Below are 17850 nucleotides of genomic sequence, written 5' to 3'. Positions count from 1 at the left end.
TGCTTATAGGAAATTGGGCACTTAATGCATTCATATTTCTTGTTTCACTAGCAGGAAGAAGGAAGTCTAAATTCTTGTACACAGTAATAGTCCCGAAACACCGTCATCTGTTCTGGAATTAAATTTGACTGCTTTGTTCATAAACCAGTCCAAATTTATCAGAATCAAAATCAGAATCAGAATTTTTATTTTGCCAATACCCAGAATTGGTTTTGGCACAACAGGGTCGGTGGTGATACATACAGTAGTAGATACATACAGGAAATACAGGTATATACAGTAGATACACACAGGCATATAGAGTAGATACATACGGTAGGAACAGTGGAACACAGGCATAGAAATAAAGCATACATAACACATGAAGAACAAAGGCATAGAAATAAAGCATGGATAGAAGCATACATAACAGATTAACCCCGGAGAAGGACCAGGGGGGATAATCCGCTGCCGTCCATAGCACTCAAAACACTTTGCAGCGATACTTTGAATCAGATGCTCCCCAGTCTAACCCTAGGAGAGAGACAGAAAGAGGAGAGTAAAGAAGAGAAAGAGAGAAAGTGAAAAGGACAGTGATAGAGTCCCCCTAGGATTGCGGCACGACCTGATCGGATAGTGTCCGTTTGTGTCTCACTGGCTGGCTTTGTCTGCTGCAGAAATTGGTACCCAAAGTTAGGGAATGTGCTAGGCGTCAAAGTGGCTGAGGTCGATGCGTAGCTCCTGTGATGCAGTTTCCATATCTTCCATTCGGGGCTGGGGCTGCGTTAGACCTGCGCTTGGTGGAGTGCTGCTTGGTAAAATGCAATAGCCTAGCCCTGAGGAAGATAGTAGTCCCAGGTAGAGGGCTCCAGGATGATTAACTGGGGGAGTGTGCAGGCAGCAGCAGCATCTGATGGCCTGGAAGTGTGCAAGCAGCTGTGGCAGCATTAGACCCACTGTGGCGGTGGAACTGCCTCTGTGCCTTTAACTGCGGTGTCCTCCGGTTCCCTTGGCAGCGGCAGTGTAACTGCCCACGTGGTCCGTCTGCGGGGATGCAGGAGCTGGGATGATCCTTTGAGCCGCACCAGCCTCCTCTGGTCTCCAGTGCCCCAGGCAGCAGTGATCCGGAAAAGCAGCATGGATGCCAGCGTTTGCATCTCAGCGTCCATTGGTCTCCCTGGCAGAGGTAACACGTGGAGCGGAGGAGCAGCGTGGATGCCGGGGTCAGGCGAGCTCAGCGTTCCGCCTCCTGTACAGGTCAGTGTGGTGTCCACGTGCAACAGGAAGCAGATGGTGGTGGAGAGATGAGCGTTATCTGCAGCAGCTGAGGTTGGCGACCACATGGGCGATCAGCTGGAGCTGACCTCGTGGTCAGCCAGACCTCAGCGTGGGTGGTCGGGCACTGTAGCTGTAGCTCGGGGAGAGTTTTTCATCCTCCCGATGGAGTTGCGGAGTTGGAGGGGGACCACCAAAGCTGTTTCTAGCCATTGGTCCCAGGGGAAAGGCAGAAAAAAGAGATGAGAGCCAGAGCCCTGTGGCCGTGGCTACCTCCTTGGCGCCATCTTGGATGTATCATCTTGGATCAGTGTGGTCTTTACTACATAAAGAGAAACTCCGACCAAGAATTGAACTTTATCCCAATCAGTAGCTGATACCCCCTTTTACATGAGAAATATATTCCTTTTCACAAACAGACCATCAGGGGACTCTGTATGGCTGATATTTTGGTGAAACCTCTCCCACAAGAAACTCTGAGGACCGTGGTACTCCTGGCAGTTTCTTGTCTGTGGACCTTGTTGCATTGTGGGAAATAGCTGTTTACTGCGGTTTCCAACTGCCAAAAAAGCAAGCAGCAGCTACATCACCTGTCAACAGTAAAAATGTCACCATGTAATAAATGACAGAATGTAAATCAGGGATTTAAAAGATTTTACAATGGGCAAACACTGACTAAATCATTTATACATAATTATTGTAAAAATGAAGCACTTTTGTATTACATTATTTTCACTGGAGTTCCTCTTTAAATGTAGCAAGAAGTTTTTCCCTGTTCTAAGCTACCAGGAGGAAACTTTAAAAATCTTTTGTAGCCTCAAAGCAGCACATTTCACCATCACTATTGTGAATTTATTTAGGACTGCTGAAAGCCTGAATAAGAGGGCTGTAAACGGACGATAGACAGAGCTTGAGTGAACCAACACAGCAGCTCTGAGATGCTTCTAAAAGTGAAGATGGATGGGGAAAAGAGATTGTGCATCTGAGATCTGTAGAAGGAGTAGGATCTCTGAGGTGATCTGTTCAATCTCATCTTCTTGTAAACAAGATAAATGTTTAGAAATATAATAGGTCTATTATAAGGCAAAAGGTTAAGGCCTGGGACCCATTTTTGATTTTGCCACTTAAAAGCAGAGCGATTTCCAGAGCAATTTCAAGGAAAGTCCTGCCTTCCCTTATGAAATGGTTCCAAGAATGCTGCATGCAGGACTATTGCAATTTTGGCAAATCTCAATTGCTCCAATGGGATCACAGCCATTCACTTTCAGCAGCAAACGCCTTTTGGAATTCCCAGCGATTCCTAAAAAGCTTAAATCGCTGGTAAAAGACTGTAGTGGGTTCGAGGCCTAAGTCCCTGTCCCTGTCCCTCTTTCTTGGAAAAACTGATCAATTCTATTAATGTGATGGGATTGGCTAATGGGCATGACCAATTGTGGAAGGAAAAAATTCTTCAACCAACCCCCAACCTGAATGTAATCATTATTGTTACTGTAAACATGGCTTATTCTCCTATCCTTAATGAGGGAAGTTTGAACATTTTCTGAGTTTGCAAATTATTCCCCATCTCAGGCCTTTTGCACACTACATGCAATTCCGATTTGCGATTTTTAATCGGGACTGCATGCTGCATTTTTTCCTGCGTTTTTCTTTTGATAGCATCCAGGAAAGATCGGAATCGCAAATCGGATTTGCAGTGTGCAGGGGGCTTCATGCTGAATCTTTAGTGATGCCCTATGCCTGATTGACCCCCGAGCACATTGTTCTGCCTCTCCTGTCACATGAGTATTCTGGATCAACACCACCAATAAAAAATGTTGGGGATATATTCATTATGATTAGGTAAACTCTTGGTAGTGCTTTCAAAGTGTACCGGGCTTTACATAAATGATGCAGTTCCAGAAACTATACAATGCACATTTGAGTAAAGCAGGTAGTGACCGGTATCAGAAAGGGTGAGATCAATAACACCAAATATAACATACCCAGGGGCGTAGCAATAGGGGGTGCAGAGGTAGCGACCGCATCGGGGCCCTTGGGCCAGAGGGGCCCCGAAGGGCCCTCCCTTAACTACAGAATTAGCTCTCTATTGGTCTTATGCTCATAATAATGACTTCTGTAGATACTTTGAATAGTGGTAATCATTACCAAACTGTTCCCCATCCTCTTCTTGCACCTCTGACACTGTAGTTGCCATTGGCATATTTTGGTGCGCCGTATAAATTGTTATGTATAGAGTGCTTGGGGGGCCCCATTGTAAAACTTGCATCGGGGCCCACAGCTCCTTAGCTACGCCACTGAACATACCTGCTCCCCATTCACCCATGACATGTGTAACACTAATGAGTAACTTCACCCTGGAGAGGGAAAATGTCTAATTGAGCACAAATTTGACATACTTAAAGTTTTCTGGGATGTACTGAATATACCCACTTTGCCTGACAGCTCAAGATGACAAGGAGAACAGCAGACCAACAGGCTTGGGGTTGCTTATTGGGATTGAAGTTATCTGCACAGCTTTATCATGTATTGTGCTTTAATTTACAGGCTTTACTCAACTAGTACAGTAACTGCAATTCTGAGATATTTATACTTCTTTGACCTGAATCTTGCCCATGCCTGCTATAAAGGCAAAAAAGGAGAGGGCAGCACTTTTACTGAAAGCAGCACAGCAGGGAGCCTATCTTGACCAGAAGATTAAAGTGAGTTGTCTGAGAGAAGAGTAGGCGGTGTTCCACTTCTGCTCTCAGCAGATACTGCTATAGTGGCAAGATAAAATGAATATTCAACTCAGCGCAATGTTGAATGTACATAGCATAACCACGCTGTGATGAGAAGGGGATTTCTGAATGCCTTATGCTAGCTATTTGTTTAGATAGTTTGAACATATTTTAGAGAGAATAAAAGGAATATATATATATATATACACACACACACATCTATCCATACATACATACATACAGTGGGATGCGAAAGTTTGGGTAACCTTGTTAATCGTCATGATTTTCCTGTATAAATCGGTTGTTACGATAAAAAATGTCAGTTAAATATATCATATAGGAGACACACACATTGATATTTGAGAAGTGAAATGAAATGTATTGGATTTACAGAAAGTGTGCAATAATTGTTTAAATAAAATTAGGCAGGTGCATAAATTTGGGCACTGTTGTCATGTTATTGATGCCAAAACCTTTAGAACTAATTATTGGAACTCAAATTGGCTTGGTAAGTTCAGTGACTCCTGACCTATATACACATGTAAATCTAAATATGAGAAAGAGTATTTAAGGGGGTCAATTGTAAGTTTCCATCCTCTTTTAATTCTCTCTGAAGAGTAGCAACATGGGGGTCTCAAAACAACTCTCAAATGACCTGAAGACAAACATTGTTCACCATCATGGTTTAGGGGAAGGATACAGAAAGCTGTCTCAGAGATTTCAGCTGTCTGTTTCCACAGTTAAGAACATATTGAGGAAATGGAAGACCACAGGCTCAGTTCAAGTTAAGGCTCGAAGTGGCAGACCAAGAAAAATCGCTGATATACAGACGTGACGAATGGTGAGAACAGTTAGAGTCAACCCACAGACCAGCACCAAAGACCTACAACATCATCTTGCTGCAGATGGAGTCACTGTGCATCGTTCAACCATTCGACGCACTTTACACAAGGAGATGCTGTATGCGAGAGTGATGCAGAGGAAGCCTTTTCTCCGCCCACAGCACAAACAGAGCCGCTTGAGGTAGCCACCAGCTTCATTTTGGAATAAGGTGCTGTGGACTGATGAAACTAAAACTGAGTTACTTTGGCATAACAAGGGGCATTATGCATGGAGGAAAAACAACATAGCAATCCAAGAAAAACACCTGCTACCTACAGTAAAATATGGTGGTGTTTCGATCATGCTGTGGGGCTGTGTGGTCACTGCAGGGACTGCAAATCTTGCCAATGTTGAGGGACGCATGGATTCCACTCAGTTTTAGCAGATTCTGGGGGCCAATGTCCAGGAATCTGTGACAAAGCTATGGCTGCGCCGGGGCTGGATCTTTCAACAAGACAACAGCCCTAAACACTGCTCTAAATGCAGTTAGGCATTAATGCAGAGGAACAAGTACAACATTCTGGAATGGCCATCTCAGCTCCCAGACCTGAATATAATTGAAAATCTGTGGTGTGAGTTAAAGAGAGCTGTACATAAAGTACATGCTTAGAAGCCATCAAACCTGAATAAACTAGAGATGTTTTATAAAGAGGAATGGTCCAAAATACCTTCAAGCAGAGTCCAGACTCTCATTGGAACCTACAGGAAGCGTTTAGAGGCTGTAATTACTGCAAAAGGAGGATCTACCGTATTTTTAGCCGTATAAGACGCTCCGGCATATAAGACGCACCTAGATTTAGAGGGCAAAAATCAGGAAAAAAAGAAAAACTAAACCTAGGTGTGATGCAGGGGTGTCTTAAGGACTTTTAACCCCCCTTTCCAGTTACATTACATACTATTACACTACATAAGGGGACAGTGTTATGATTGGTTGTTCCCATGTTGCCTGCCTATGTTCCTCTATGTGGTCAGTGTAGTGATTGGCTGTTCCTGTGTCCCCCTGTGCTGGTCCTGTGCTGTGTCCCCCAGTGCCTGCTGTGTCCCCCTGTGCTGTGTCTCCCTGTGCCTGCTGTGTCCCCCTGTGCCTGCTGTGTCTCCCTGTGCCTGCTGTGTCCCCCTGTGCCTGCTGTGTCCCCCTGTGCCTGCTGTCTCCCCCTGCTGTGCCTGCCGTGTCCCCCTGTGCCTGCTGTCTCCCCCTGCTGTGCCTGCCGTGTCCCCCTGTGCCTGCCGTGTCCCCCTGTGCCTGCTGTATCCCCCTGTTCTGCCTGCAGCCCCCTGTGCCAGTGTCTCCGGCCCCCTGTTGTGGCAGTGTCCCCCTGTTGTGGCAGTGTCCCCCTGTTGTGGCAGTGTCCCCTGTTGTGGCAGTGTCTCCTGTTGTGGCAGTGTCTCCTGTTGTGGCAGAGTCCCATATTGTGCCAGTGTCCCCTGTGGCAGTGTCACGCATGCCGCGAACAATGCTGGCCGGTCCTAATTAGCTGCGCAGGGATACGCTATCAGCGTTCGCCGGGTCACACATGCGTATGCGTGACCCCGGCGCACGTGGTGTGCTGATAGCGTATCCCTGCGCGGCTAATTAGGACCGGCCAGCGTTCGGCGGCATGCGTGACCCCGGCACGTGGTGTGCTGATAGTGTATCCATGCGGCTAATTAAGACCGGCCAGCGATGTTCGGCGGGGGCAGCAGCGGGCAGCGGTAGATGGAAGAAGAGGATCGGGGAGCCAGGATTGGAGCCAGGAGCGCGGCGGCAGGAGCAGGTAATGTATATAGTGCTTCCCTGCGCACCTCTGCCTCCCGAAATCCGTACCTTCGCCGCATAAGACGCACCCACTTTTCCCCCAACATTTTGGGGAAGAAAAAGTGCGTCTTATATGGCGAAAAATACGGTAGCACCCACATGACACCCAATGCCCACCAATAGCAACCACCCAGTAAAGGAATGGCAAGTATTTGCACCCATGTGGCACTCAGTACTCGCGCCCAGTACTTGTACACAGTACCTGCACCCAGCAGTTTAATCTGCACCAGGCCATCACTTGGCACCCAGAACCCACATTTAGCACCCACATGACATCTAGTTCCCATCTAGCACCAAGAAACTAGATGGCACGTTGTACCTGCACTCAACACCCTCATGACACCCAATATCCACCCACAGCCAGCACCCACATGACACCCTGTAGATGCACCCAGAACCAACATGGCACAGACCATCCACACTTAGCACCCACATGACAACCAATACCCCCATTACCAACATCCACATGGCACCCAGTATTCAATGTGTGAATACCTTTAGGGTCACTTTGCCTAACTTTTTTTGGGAGTAAACTCAGGCAACTGGTATTGTTTATAAGGAAAAAATATGGCAGCCTCCATATCCCTCTCCCTTTAGGTTGTCTCACTTACATGATACAAAAAAATCAGATTTACTTACCTCGGGCTTTCTCCAGCCCCTAGAAGCCTATGTGTCCCTCACCGCAGCTCTGCTCTCTGCCAGTGTCCTGGGCTCTCCTTTGTAGCTGTCAGTGACCTGACTCTATGGAGGGAATCACAGGACACTGGCAGAGAGTGAAGCTGCGGCAACGCTGAGTATATTGATATACAGTATGTTTTACTATCTTCACATCTGTAGGTTTCAGAAACTGCTTCAGTTGTTGTGTGCAGACCTTTACAATCCAAGCACTAAATTCAGGATATCCATCAGTCCCGAGGAGAAATTATTAGTGACACGAAGGTAAAAATCTTTGCCTTTACTACAGGCTAATACATGTTTAAAGTGTTTCATAACCTTAAACTGTCAGTGCTGTATAATGTGAAAGCATTACCCCACTGGCCCACCCCTGTCTGAGGAATACCTAGTATATGTAGTATATCAAATCTTTCTCATATTTACATAGAAGGTACATGTATGTACAAAAGCAATAGACAAACACGTTTTGGATATCAACCTTTTTATCAAAAAGGGTTTATTTTCACCCATTTTTTTTCACTGTAACCAAGCAGTTAAGAGTAATACAAATGTTGTATGTATAACCTTACATACATCACAAATGTTCAAAAGAACAATATACTTTATTTTCATGATGAAAAAAGACACAATATTGTCAAAGTAACAATATAAAACAACAAAGGTCACATTGTATGCATATTATTATACATCATATTTTTACTGATCCCTGTTGTCACCATAGCTAAGGAACTTCAGGTCCTGTTTCCACTAGTGCTGAATTTGGCACTAATCTGCAGCGTTTTCCTGCTGACGAGAGAGGCGGGAAACACTGCCTATCTTTTACATCCATTTACTGTCCAGATTGCACTGATGTGCGTATCTGGTTGGCATGCTGCAGATTTCTGCAGCATGCAGCTAAGTCTCTATAGCTGTGCATGGCATGGCTTAGCGATTGGAGTTGCATTGTCGCAGCACAATGGGGGCCCCACTCAAATTGGAAACGGCCATGGCTCCTAGTGGAAACCGGCCCTAACAGATTACGATTTAACACTGTAGTTAGGAGCTTGTGGGGCCGTGCTTAATTGTGTACAGGTGACATAGTCATTGCAGCCAAGCTCAATGATTTCACATGGGTCCTCCTCAGCAATAGCTATGCCTAATGCAGAATGTGGCTTTATGGATCACAGTCGAGCAACAAAGTGCTAAAAAGTATGAACCAGCCCTTAAATCTTATTGTTTACTTATGTGCCATAATGCAACATACAGCATGTGTATGTGGTTCGATATTGTCAGGCTACTGAAGACATGATTGTATAGGTATATTGAATGGGTATTAACAAACCTATGAATTACTATTGAGAAGCTTAGTACAGGTGACAGCATGTGGTAGGGTAAAACATAGGCCTTTACACTAACATCTGTACCTAAACCTTAACTACTCAAAGTGAACCTAAACTAAATGAAAAAATCCAGTTTAACATACCAGAGGTTTCTACCAGTCCGCCACAGCAAGCCAGTTTTGTTTCTAGCGGCTCTGCCAGTTGATGGGCACTGCGTGGCCCTGGCCGTGCGCATCTTTAATCATGCATGCTCCCGTTGCTGGGAGCGTCCTGCACATGTACAGTAAGAGAAAATAGCAACGCAGGATGCTCCCGGCAACAGGAGCGTGATCAAGGACACGCATGGCCAGGGCCAGGCCCCGTCCGCCCATGATGCCAAGTGAGCCGACTTCCTCAGGCGGCAGAAGTCTGGGGGCAGCACCAGGCAGAAACAGGAAGTGCAGAGAGTGCCTGGCCAACCTATACTGGGGGCAACTGTACCTGGCCAACCAATACTGGGGGCAACTGTACCTAGCTACCAATACTGGGGGCACCTATACTTGGCTGCCTACCAATACTGAGGGTGTTTTTTTGGGGGCTCACCGTAGCTATAACGTGCAGTGCAAATTGTCGGGTGCTGTGCGATCATTCCAATTGGACGCATCCTCACAAGTTTGCCTCGGGCAGCAAAAAGTCTAGAACTGGCCCTGGCCAGGGCTGCCTGAGTCGCCAGAAACGAAACTGGCTCACTGCGGGGGACTGGAGGATCGGTTTGTCCCGGTGCAGACACAGGACGGCTGCAGGGGGGCCGACAGAAGCTCCAGGTAAGTTACACTTGATTTTTTTCATTTAGTTTATATTTCCTCTAAATCATTGAGCTGTACATGCAGGCCCGGATTTACATCACAGGAGCCTATAGACACAGATGTCCTGGCACTTTAGACTTCACCCTTGATGAACCTACAAACCACCAAACTGCACCGCAAGTGTGGTGGCTGTCCCAGCTGTCACTACTACCTTACTTTTCTTGCACGTCATAGGTAGCTTCAGATGCCCCTTAGTATTAGGTAGCCAGAAGTGCCCTCAGTATTCAGTAGCTAGAGGTGCCCAAAGTATTAGGTAGTTAGAGGTGCTCCTGACTGAAGCGAGATCTCGTCAGTGGAATGGCAAGAGCAGTTTGAATAAACTCATTTACACTCTCACCAGGACTCTTCATAGGGAAGGAGGGAGGCACTCTAGGAAGAAAGTGAGATGGCTATCCATCATCAGGCGCCAGTAGGCATGTGCCTACAGCGCCTTATAGTAAATCCAGCCCTGTGCACATGATAAGCAAGTATGACAGCCTATACATCATTAACACTCAACTGTTAAAGCTTATCAGCACACAATTTCATTGTCCTGTTTGGCTCATCACTAGAAAGTGAACAGGAAGTGGAAATACATCACCAAACTTGCTTTTCAAAACCAAAAAAGTATATAAAAAAGCTATTAAATGCAGTACTTCTACATCCTCATTGGCATGAATTGTGTGATTTACATGTGTCTCGGGAAAAAATACGCAGCAAGTTGTGCATTTCAAAAACGCACATCGCAAAACGCAGAGCTATGCGGTTTTTATACATACACTTTTATTATGTGCATGAATGTTTGTGTTTTCCACATCGCTAGCAATTCCGTTTAGAGTGCTCCTAGCCTCAGCAGTTGTGAGATTTGACCAGAAAATACATGCAATTATGTGGAAGATTTGACCAGAAAATAAATGCAATCATGTGGAAGATTTGACCAGAAAACACGTGCAATCATGTGGCAGACCTGCACAGAAAATACATGCAATCATGTGGCAGATTTGACCAGAAAATACATGCAATCATGTAGCAGACCTGGCCAGAACAGTCGATACACCTGCTAATATAAATTAAAAAAAACATTTACTCACCTGAAGCAGCAGCAGACCTCCTGTCCCAGCCTCCGTCAGGCGCAGCTCCCACAATCCTCTGCAGCCAGCCAGCAACTGAAACTCCCGCACTTAGAGCAGGGCTATGGGAAAATGGCTCCAGTCTCCAGAGCAGGGCTTCAGATGCCATTTTACTGTAGCCCTGCTCTGCCGCAGCTGTGGGCTGCTGCGTCAGTGAACTGACACGGCGTCTATTAGATGCCGAAAGTCAGTTCACGCTGGTGGGTGCTTTAGGGGTGCTTGGAGAATGGCGCTGCCATTGCCCCAGTATAGCTAGTATAGTTGCCCCCAATATAGCTAGTATAGTTGCCCTTAGTGTAGGTAATATAGTTGCCCCAGTATATCTAGTATAGTTGCCCCCAGTATAGCTAGTACAGTTGCCCCCAGTATAGCTAGTATAGTTGCCCCCAATGAAGTTAGTATAGTTGCCCCAGTATAGCTAGTATGGTCGACCCCAGCCAGTATAGCTAGTATAGTTGCCCCCAGACAGTATAGCTAATATAGTTGCCCCAGCCAGTACAGTTAGTATAGTTGCCCCCAGCCAGTATAGCTAGTATAGTTGCCCCCAGCCAGGATAGCTTCCCCCAGTATAGCTAGTATAGTTGCCCCAGCCAGTATAGTTGCCCCAGCCAGTATAGTTGCCCCCAGTATAGATAGTATAGTTTAGTTGCCCCCAGTATAGCTAGTATAGTTTAGTTGCCCCCAGTATAGCTAATATAGTTGCCCCCAGTAAGTATAGTTGTCCCCAGTAAGCTAGTATAGTTGCCCCCAGTAAGCTAGTATAGTTGCCCCCAGTATGGCTAGTATAGTTGCCCCCAATATGGCTAGTATAGTTGCCCCCAGTAAACTAGTATAGTTGCCCCCAGTATGGCTAGTATAGTTGCCCCCAGTATGGCTAGTATAGTTGCCCCCAGTAAGCTAGTATAGTTGCCCCCAATATGTATAGTTGCCCCCAGTAAGCTAGTATAGTTGCCCCCAGTAAGCTAGTATAGTTGCCCCCAGTGTAGGTGCCCCAGGAGTGGGAAGCAGGGCTAGATGGAGGGGCTGTGGAGGGGTCCCTCACCTGGGACCCCTCCTTCTGTCTCTCTCTCCCCCTCCAGAATAGCGGCGACAAGTGCGGGGCGGCCGGAGGCGTACAGAGAATTACTCACCTAATCTCCGCGATCCAAGCGTCATGACATTATAGGTCTCCGCCTCCAATGCCGTCCACTGTGCTTCCGCTAATCAGGAAGCACAGTGGGCGGCATTGAAGACGGAGACCTGTAACGTCATGACGCTGCGCTCCACGCTTGGAACGTGGAAATCAGGTGAGTAATTGTCCATACGCCTCCGGCTTCCCACGCACTTGTCGACGCTATTCTGGAGGGGGAGAGAGAGGCAGAAGGAGGGGTCCCAGGTGAGGGAGGGGGGGGGGGATATGTCCCCCCTCCCCACCGCTGCCTCCACAGCCCCTCCTTCTAGCCCTGCTTCCCCCTCCTGCTGTGCTGCTGTGGGGGGTCGTGGCGACACCCCCCTGGGTGTCTGACACCCGGTGCGCCACGCCCCCTCCGCTCTACAGTAGGGACGCCACTGACCAGGGGATTTTCACGAATCACCCATTTAGGCCTCAATTCATAAAAATGAGTGCGGTAGTTCAGAGACGGGCGGGAAATTACCGCTAGAGGTAAATGAGGGTTTTTTGCAGTGAATTCATTAAAAAAATTCTGAGTGCGGACGGGGAGCATGCGCGCAGCAGACCAAGATGGCCGCTTAATCTAGGTCCCGCGTGAGTACGGGGAGAAAAAAATTGCTTCTAAAGCTATCACCTCTGCACGAATAGCGCTTTGTTCTACCGCACCGCCTTTCGGAAGGTCCCGCGGTCAGATTGAGCTATGGCCACCAGCACTAGGGCCAGAACCGGAGCCAAAAGCACGACTTCATCTTCGCCACCGGAGTCTCCCAAGATGGCGTCCACCCCTGAACTTGAGCCAGATCAGCGCTCTGAGAACAGTCAGGAGCTCTTCCCTGCAGGAGAGCCCTCCGCTGAAAAACCTGCCTCCCTCCCTGAGCAACTTACCCTGGATGAGCTCAGAAGAATCATCCGCCAGGAGGTAGTAGGTGCGAACAAACAGCTGGGATGCGAGCTCCTGCGCGAGATACGCCACCTCTCACAACGCACTTCCGCCATCGAAGATAGACTCGACAACGCCACAGTGGTACTTGAGGGCCACGAGGAGGAGATCACGGCCCTCCGATCAGAGGTACACACTATACATGATAGGCAAGAGGATTCCGAGAACCGGTCCCGCAGGGAGAACCTGATAATCCGCGGAATTCCTGAGTCGGTGCAAGACCTGCAGGGCTTCGTTACCGCGCTTTTCCAGGAACTCCTTCCAAGCATACCCATTGATCACCTCGAGATGGACAGGGTGCACCGCGCCCTAACGCGCCAAACTACCAACGGTGTTCCTCGAGACATAATTTTGAAGACCCATCACTACCTCACTAAAGAAAAACTCCTGCAAGCTGCAAGATCCAAGCCTGACTTGTCCTTCCAAGGCCACAAATACCAGCTCTATGCCGACCTGGCGCCCACCACGCTAGCAAAACGCAAGGATCTACGCCCATACCTGCAAATCTTAAGAGAGAAAGAGGCCAGCTAATTTTCACCTGGCAAGATAAAGTGCAGATCATCCGTTCCCTAGATGATGCAAGGGAACGTTTCCGCTTACTAGGCCTGCCTCTGCCACCGAAACCCACGCAGGAACCGCAGAACCAGGGAGGGTCCCCTTCTCAACCATCTTCTCATCAGAGTCAGTCACCTCCTCGAGAGCAAAGGAGTACGAAGGATCGAAAGCACGCTCTGCAACAACTGTCATCCCAAGTCTTCCAAAAAGCTACTTGAACTCCCAGATAAGTGACCCTTTTTTCTTTCACCTTTACCACCACTGATTCGGCTCTCGGACGGGCCCACTCCCTCACCCTTAGTACTGCTTGCTCTATGTGAGTGTACAGAGTGGGATCGTCATGGCCATATGGAGCAGCCCATTTCCCCTTCTGAATGCCTGCCCTTGTCAAGCACGATTGCTTACTTTTGCACCTCTCTGAACTACCGAGACTGTAAATGTCCGCCATGATGGGATAGGGTCCATCCTGACAAAGGTGCCACTGGGGAAACAACATCGCCCTCCATATACAAAGATACTTTGCTGATTTATGCTACAACCTTCACCACGGAGGGTAACTTACCCATCTCAGGAGCATTTTGACTCTATTTTTTTACACCTGCTTCCAGCCCCGCACGTTATTTTTATGTGCCTATATTTGCTGCAACTCATAGAGCCAAATGAGCAGCAACAAGTTACACTCTGCTTTACTGGCTTAAGTTGATTACAGTGATTGATTCTTATAGTTCTCCTACAAACTGCACTAGCCTATGAAGCAAATTTTGGAACTGCATAATGGCGGGGTTCCCCCTCCTCCCCCCCCCCCCCCCGCGTCGAGAGACTTCTTCAACTTGATTATTTAGTTAACCTTTATACGTCTCCGGCGCGGGAGGATGGGGTTATAATGTTACAATGTTGTGCTGCCCTCCCGGGTCCCCTGGGAGTCCCTTTTTGGGATCGCATAGGAGCGTGTGCCTGGGTGCTTGTGGCACGTGCGCGGCTCATCTTTTTGGGCCCACCCTCCCCCTGCATGCGCTCGGGCCCATGACTCATTTCTCCTATAATAAGATAGTTAATGTCTATGTTCTGTTATTTTACTGTTCTCGTTGCCTTTTGATAGACTTATAATGCCTGGACCTTCTACAAACTATGCCAAACATATGCCTTTTTATTGTAAACATCTGCCCTCTGTCTAGGCTTGCTGCTTTCCTAAAGCGGCTTGGGAACATCCTTCCTTTCTGCCTTCTAACGTTATACGGCTCCCCCTCCCTGCGTCTCTGGGGACGCACTTTCACACCCTGTGACGCGGGGACGGGAACCCCGAATCCTATATCTTATACAAACACCCCACCGCTGGGATACATCTGGCCCTGTCTTCCTATCCCCATGGCTCAAATCCGACATGGGAGACACCTGATAAGCATTAATCGCACAACTTCACTCCAGGGCGGCAACCCCGGGGAACCTGCCCAGACGCTGACCCCCCTTCCCCCCTCTCCCGTAGTCGGGCTAACACGGAGGACATTATACCCTCTTTTCTTTCCTAGGTTGGGCCCGCGCAGCGGGAGATGGAAAGCCCTACGCATTCAGCATGCTCAGCCCCCTGGGTTGCATAGACCTAAGATAACTACCTTATTGGCCTCCACACAAGCTTCTTATCAGCATAACCCCACTCCCACACACCCGGAAACTGGGACCAAGCACTATTGCTTTAGCCTTTCCCTAGCAGCTCCATTTGTACACCCTAACGCAGAGAAATCTAAACCTTCACTCACAACCTCTCAACCACAATCATTTCCACCTTATAAGCTCTCCCCCACCCATCTCGTGCCCCCACCTGTACCCCATGAGCCCCTGCTTTGTGAGGCCCCGGGGGTACGTCCTGATGCCAAAGGGCATCGATAAGACATGTCTGGGGGTCTCTGATGTTTCAGACACCCCCACTTCCCTCTCTTCTTATGTACTATCTCTCATTCTCTTTACTTCTCCCTCTCACACCCTGTTCCTCTCATTTCTCTCTCTCTCTCTCCTCTCCCATCCTACCCTGGCCTCCCTGGCTCCGCCAACAGCTTCATACGTGGGAAACTCTCCCTCAAATCCTCAACCAAATCAGCAGTTCTCCCCCTTACTATGATGAGATGGCTTTAACCTCTTGACGACCAGCTAACGCCGATTGGCGTAAACTGGTCGTCTGCGGGTTACCATGGAAAATGTCAGTTCACGGAGGGTGTCTCCGTGAACAGCCGGAGAGCCGCCGACCGCGGCTCGCCGACAAAATGTAAACAGGCGGAGAAGAAATCCCCGCTGTTTACATCATACGGCACTGCTGCACAGCAGCGCCGTAAGGCAGATCGGCAATCCCCGGCCTCTGATTGGCCGGGGATCGCCGGCATATGATAGGCTGAAGCCTATCCTTCAATGCGCAGGACGAAAATCCGTCCTGCGCAGTTCACAGGGGGAGGGAGAGGGAGGGAGCGGGAGAGACGGCGGAGAACGCTGCGGAGGGGGGCTTTGAAGAGCCCCCCCGCTAAGCAAATGCAGCCGGCGGCGATCAGACCCCCCCAGCAGGACATCCCCCTAGTGGGGAAAAAGGGGGGGTAGTCTGATCGCCCTGCTGCACTCCTGATCGGTGCTGCGGGCTGCAGAGCCCACGCAGCACCGATCAGTGAAAAATCCCCTGGTCGGCAAGTGGTTAAATGTTTGCTCTTTAAACGTTAAAGGATTCAACTCACCTGTCAAACGCTCCAAAGTGTTCTCATATTTTCGTGCCAATCACGCTGACATAGTCTGCGTGCAGGAAACACATTTCCCTAAATCATACGACCCAAAATACATGCACCGCACCTTCCCGCAGTTCTTTCTGGCGAGCGCTCCTACCAAGCACAGGGGCATACTAATAGCTTTTAGGAGCTCAGTTAACTTCACCTGCAGTAAAGAAATCAGGGACCCTAATGGCAGATATCTCTTACTCATAGGCTCAATCCATGACATTGAGGTTACTATAGCCTCATATTATGCCCCAAACACCGACCAACTACCATTTCTTAAACACTTTATAGAACTGCTGCAGACGCATGCGCAGGGAACCATAATTGCTTGCGGGGACTCTAACATGTGCCTACACCCTCATTTAGACCGAGACAGCCCAAGAACACCCAGCTCCAATTCTGCGGAGCTCTGATACGCTAAGCAATATGAGGACCTTTTAAGATTCGCCTCCTTGGCAGACAGTTGGAGAGAGCTACACCCTTGCAGAAAAGAATATACTTTTTTTTCCCATCCCCATAATTCGCAATCCCACATAGATCACTGCCTCATCCATACCAACTTACTTCCTAAACTGACCAAAGCGCAGATCAAAGCAGTTCCATAGTCAGACCACCGTGCAGTGCTTACCACCTTTTCCTCTATCATTACCAAACCTCCAGGCCTGCGCTGGTCGCTTAATCAATCCCTTCTTTCTGACTCAACAATTTTTTCCACCCTGGAAGGCCACCTCAGACTATTTTCATATAAATTCTGGAGGCACAGACGTCTCTGACTATACTGTTTGGGAGGCCCATAAGGCTGTTCTTAGGGGCCACTTAGTGGGCATTGCTGCTAGCAGGAAAAAACGCAAACTGCAGGAACTGGGCCATTTAGAATTAGCATACTCAAAAGCCACTGAACAACTCTCTGCCGATCCCTCACCCCAAAATAAACAAGCTTGCTTCAAGGCCGCTGAAGCACTCAATCTCCATTTAACCAGCATAACCGAGAAACGCTTACGGTGGAATAAATTCCACTTTTATGTAAATTATAATAAACCCTCATCGATACTTGCACGAAAATTAAGAAACGCAGACCCAGGCTTCAAAGCCCTCAAATTACGTGCAGATGGCACATCTTTCACTAGCAATCCTAGCAAAATAGTAAAGATCTTCCATAAAGGCCTCTCTAAAATGTATCAATCCCCAGATAATATCATCACAGTCCTTCTTCAAAACACTCTAGACACATGCTCCCTCCCCCCACTTACAGACTCGTTCAAACTTAGTCTCGAGCAGCCCATCACTAATGAGGAGATACTTCAGGCGATTCACTCCCTCAAGATAAATAAGGTCCCCGGCCCGGACAGATTCCCCTCCCTTTATTATAAAAAATTTGCACACATTCTCTCCCCCTTCTTGCAAAAAGCCTTCAACTGCCTGCTACAGGGAACGAGACCTGGGATGGAATCACTTTCAGCAGCAATTAGCATGATACCCAAGCCTGGAACTGACCAGACCGCCTGGTCTAACTTCAGACCCATATCGCTATTAAATGTCGATATTAAAATCTTGGCCAAAAATTTGGCCACTCGACTCAATGAAGGCATCGGCTCAATCATTGGATTGGACCAGGTGGGGTTCATGCCTCGGCGCCAGGCGGGAGACAATGTCAGACGTTTGCTACAAGTCATCTCTTCTGCGGAGCAGACAGGTACTCCCATGATGCTTCTTTCCCTTGACATTCAGAAAGCATTTGACACACTATAATGGGAGTACCTGTTCTCCTTGCTATCTCGTTGGGGCTTCGGCCCTAACTTCCAATGTTGGGTCCGAGCACTCTATCACTCCCCACAAGCATTTATACAGTATAGTGGACATAG

This window comes from Hyperolius riggenbachi, chromosome 5, assembly GCF_040937935.1.
Source record: "Hyperolius riggenbachi isolate aHypRig1 chromosome 5, aHypRig1.pri, whole genome shotgun sequence".
NCBI classification, from domain to species: Eukaryota; Metazoa; Chordata; class Amphibia; order Anura; family Hyperoliidae; genus Hyperolius; species Hyperolius riggenbachi.
This window is presented reverse-complemented; position numbering follows the sequence as displayed.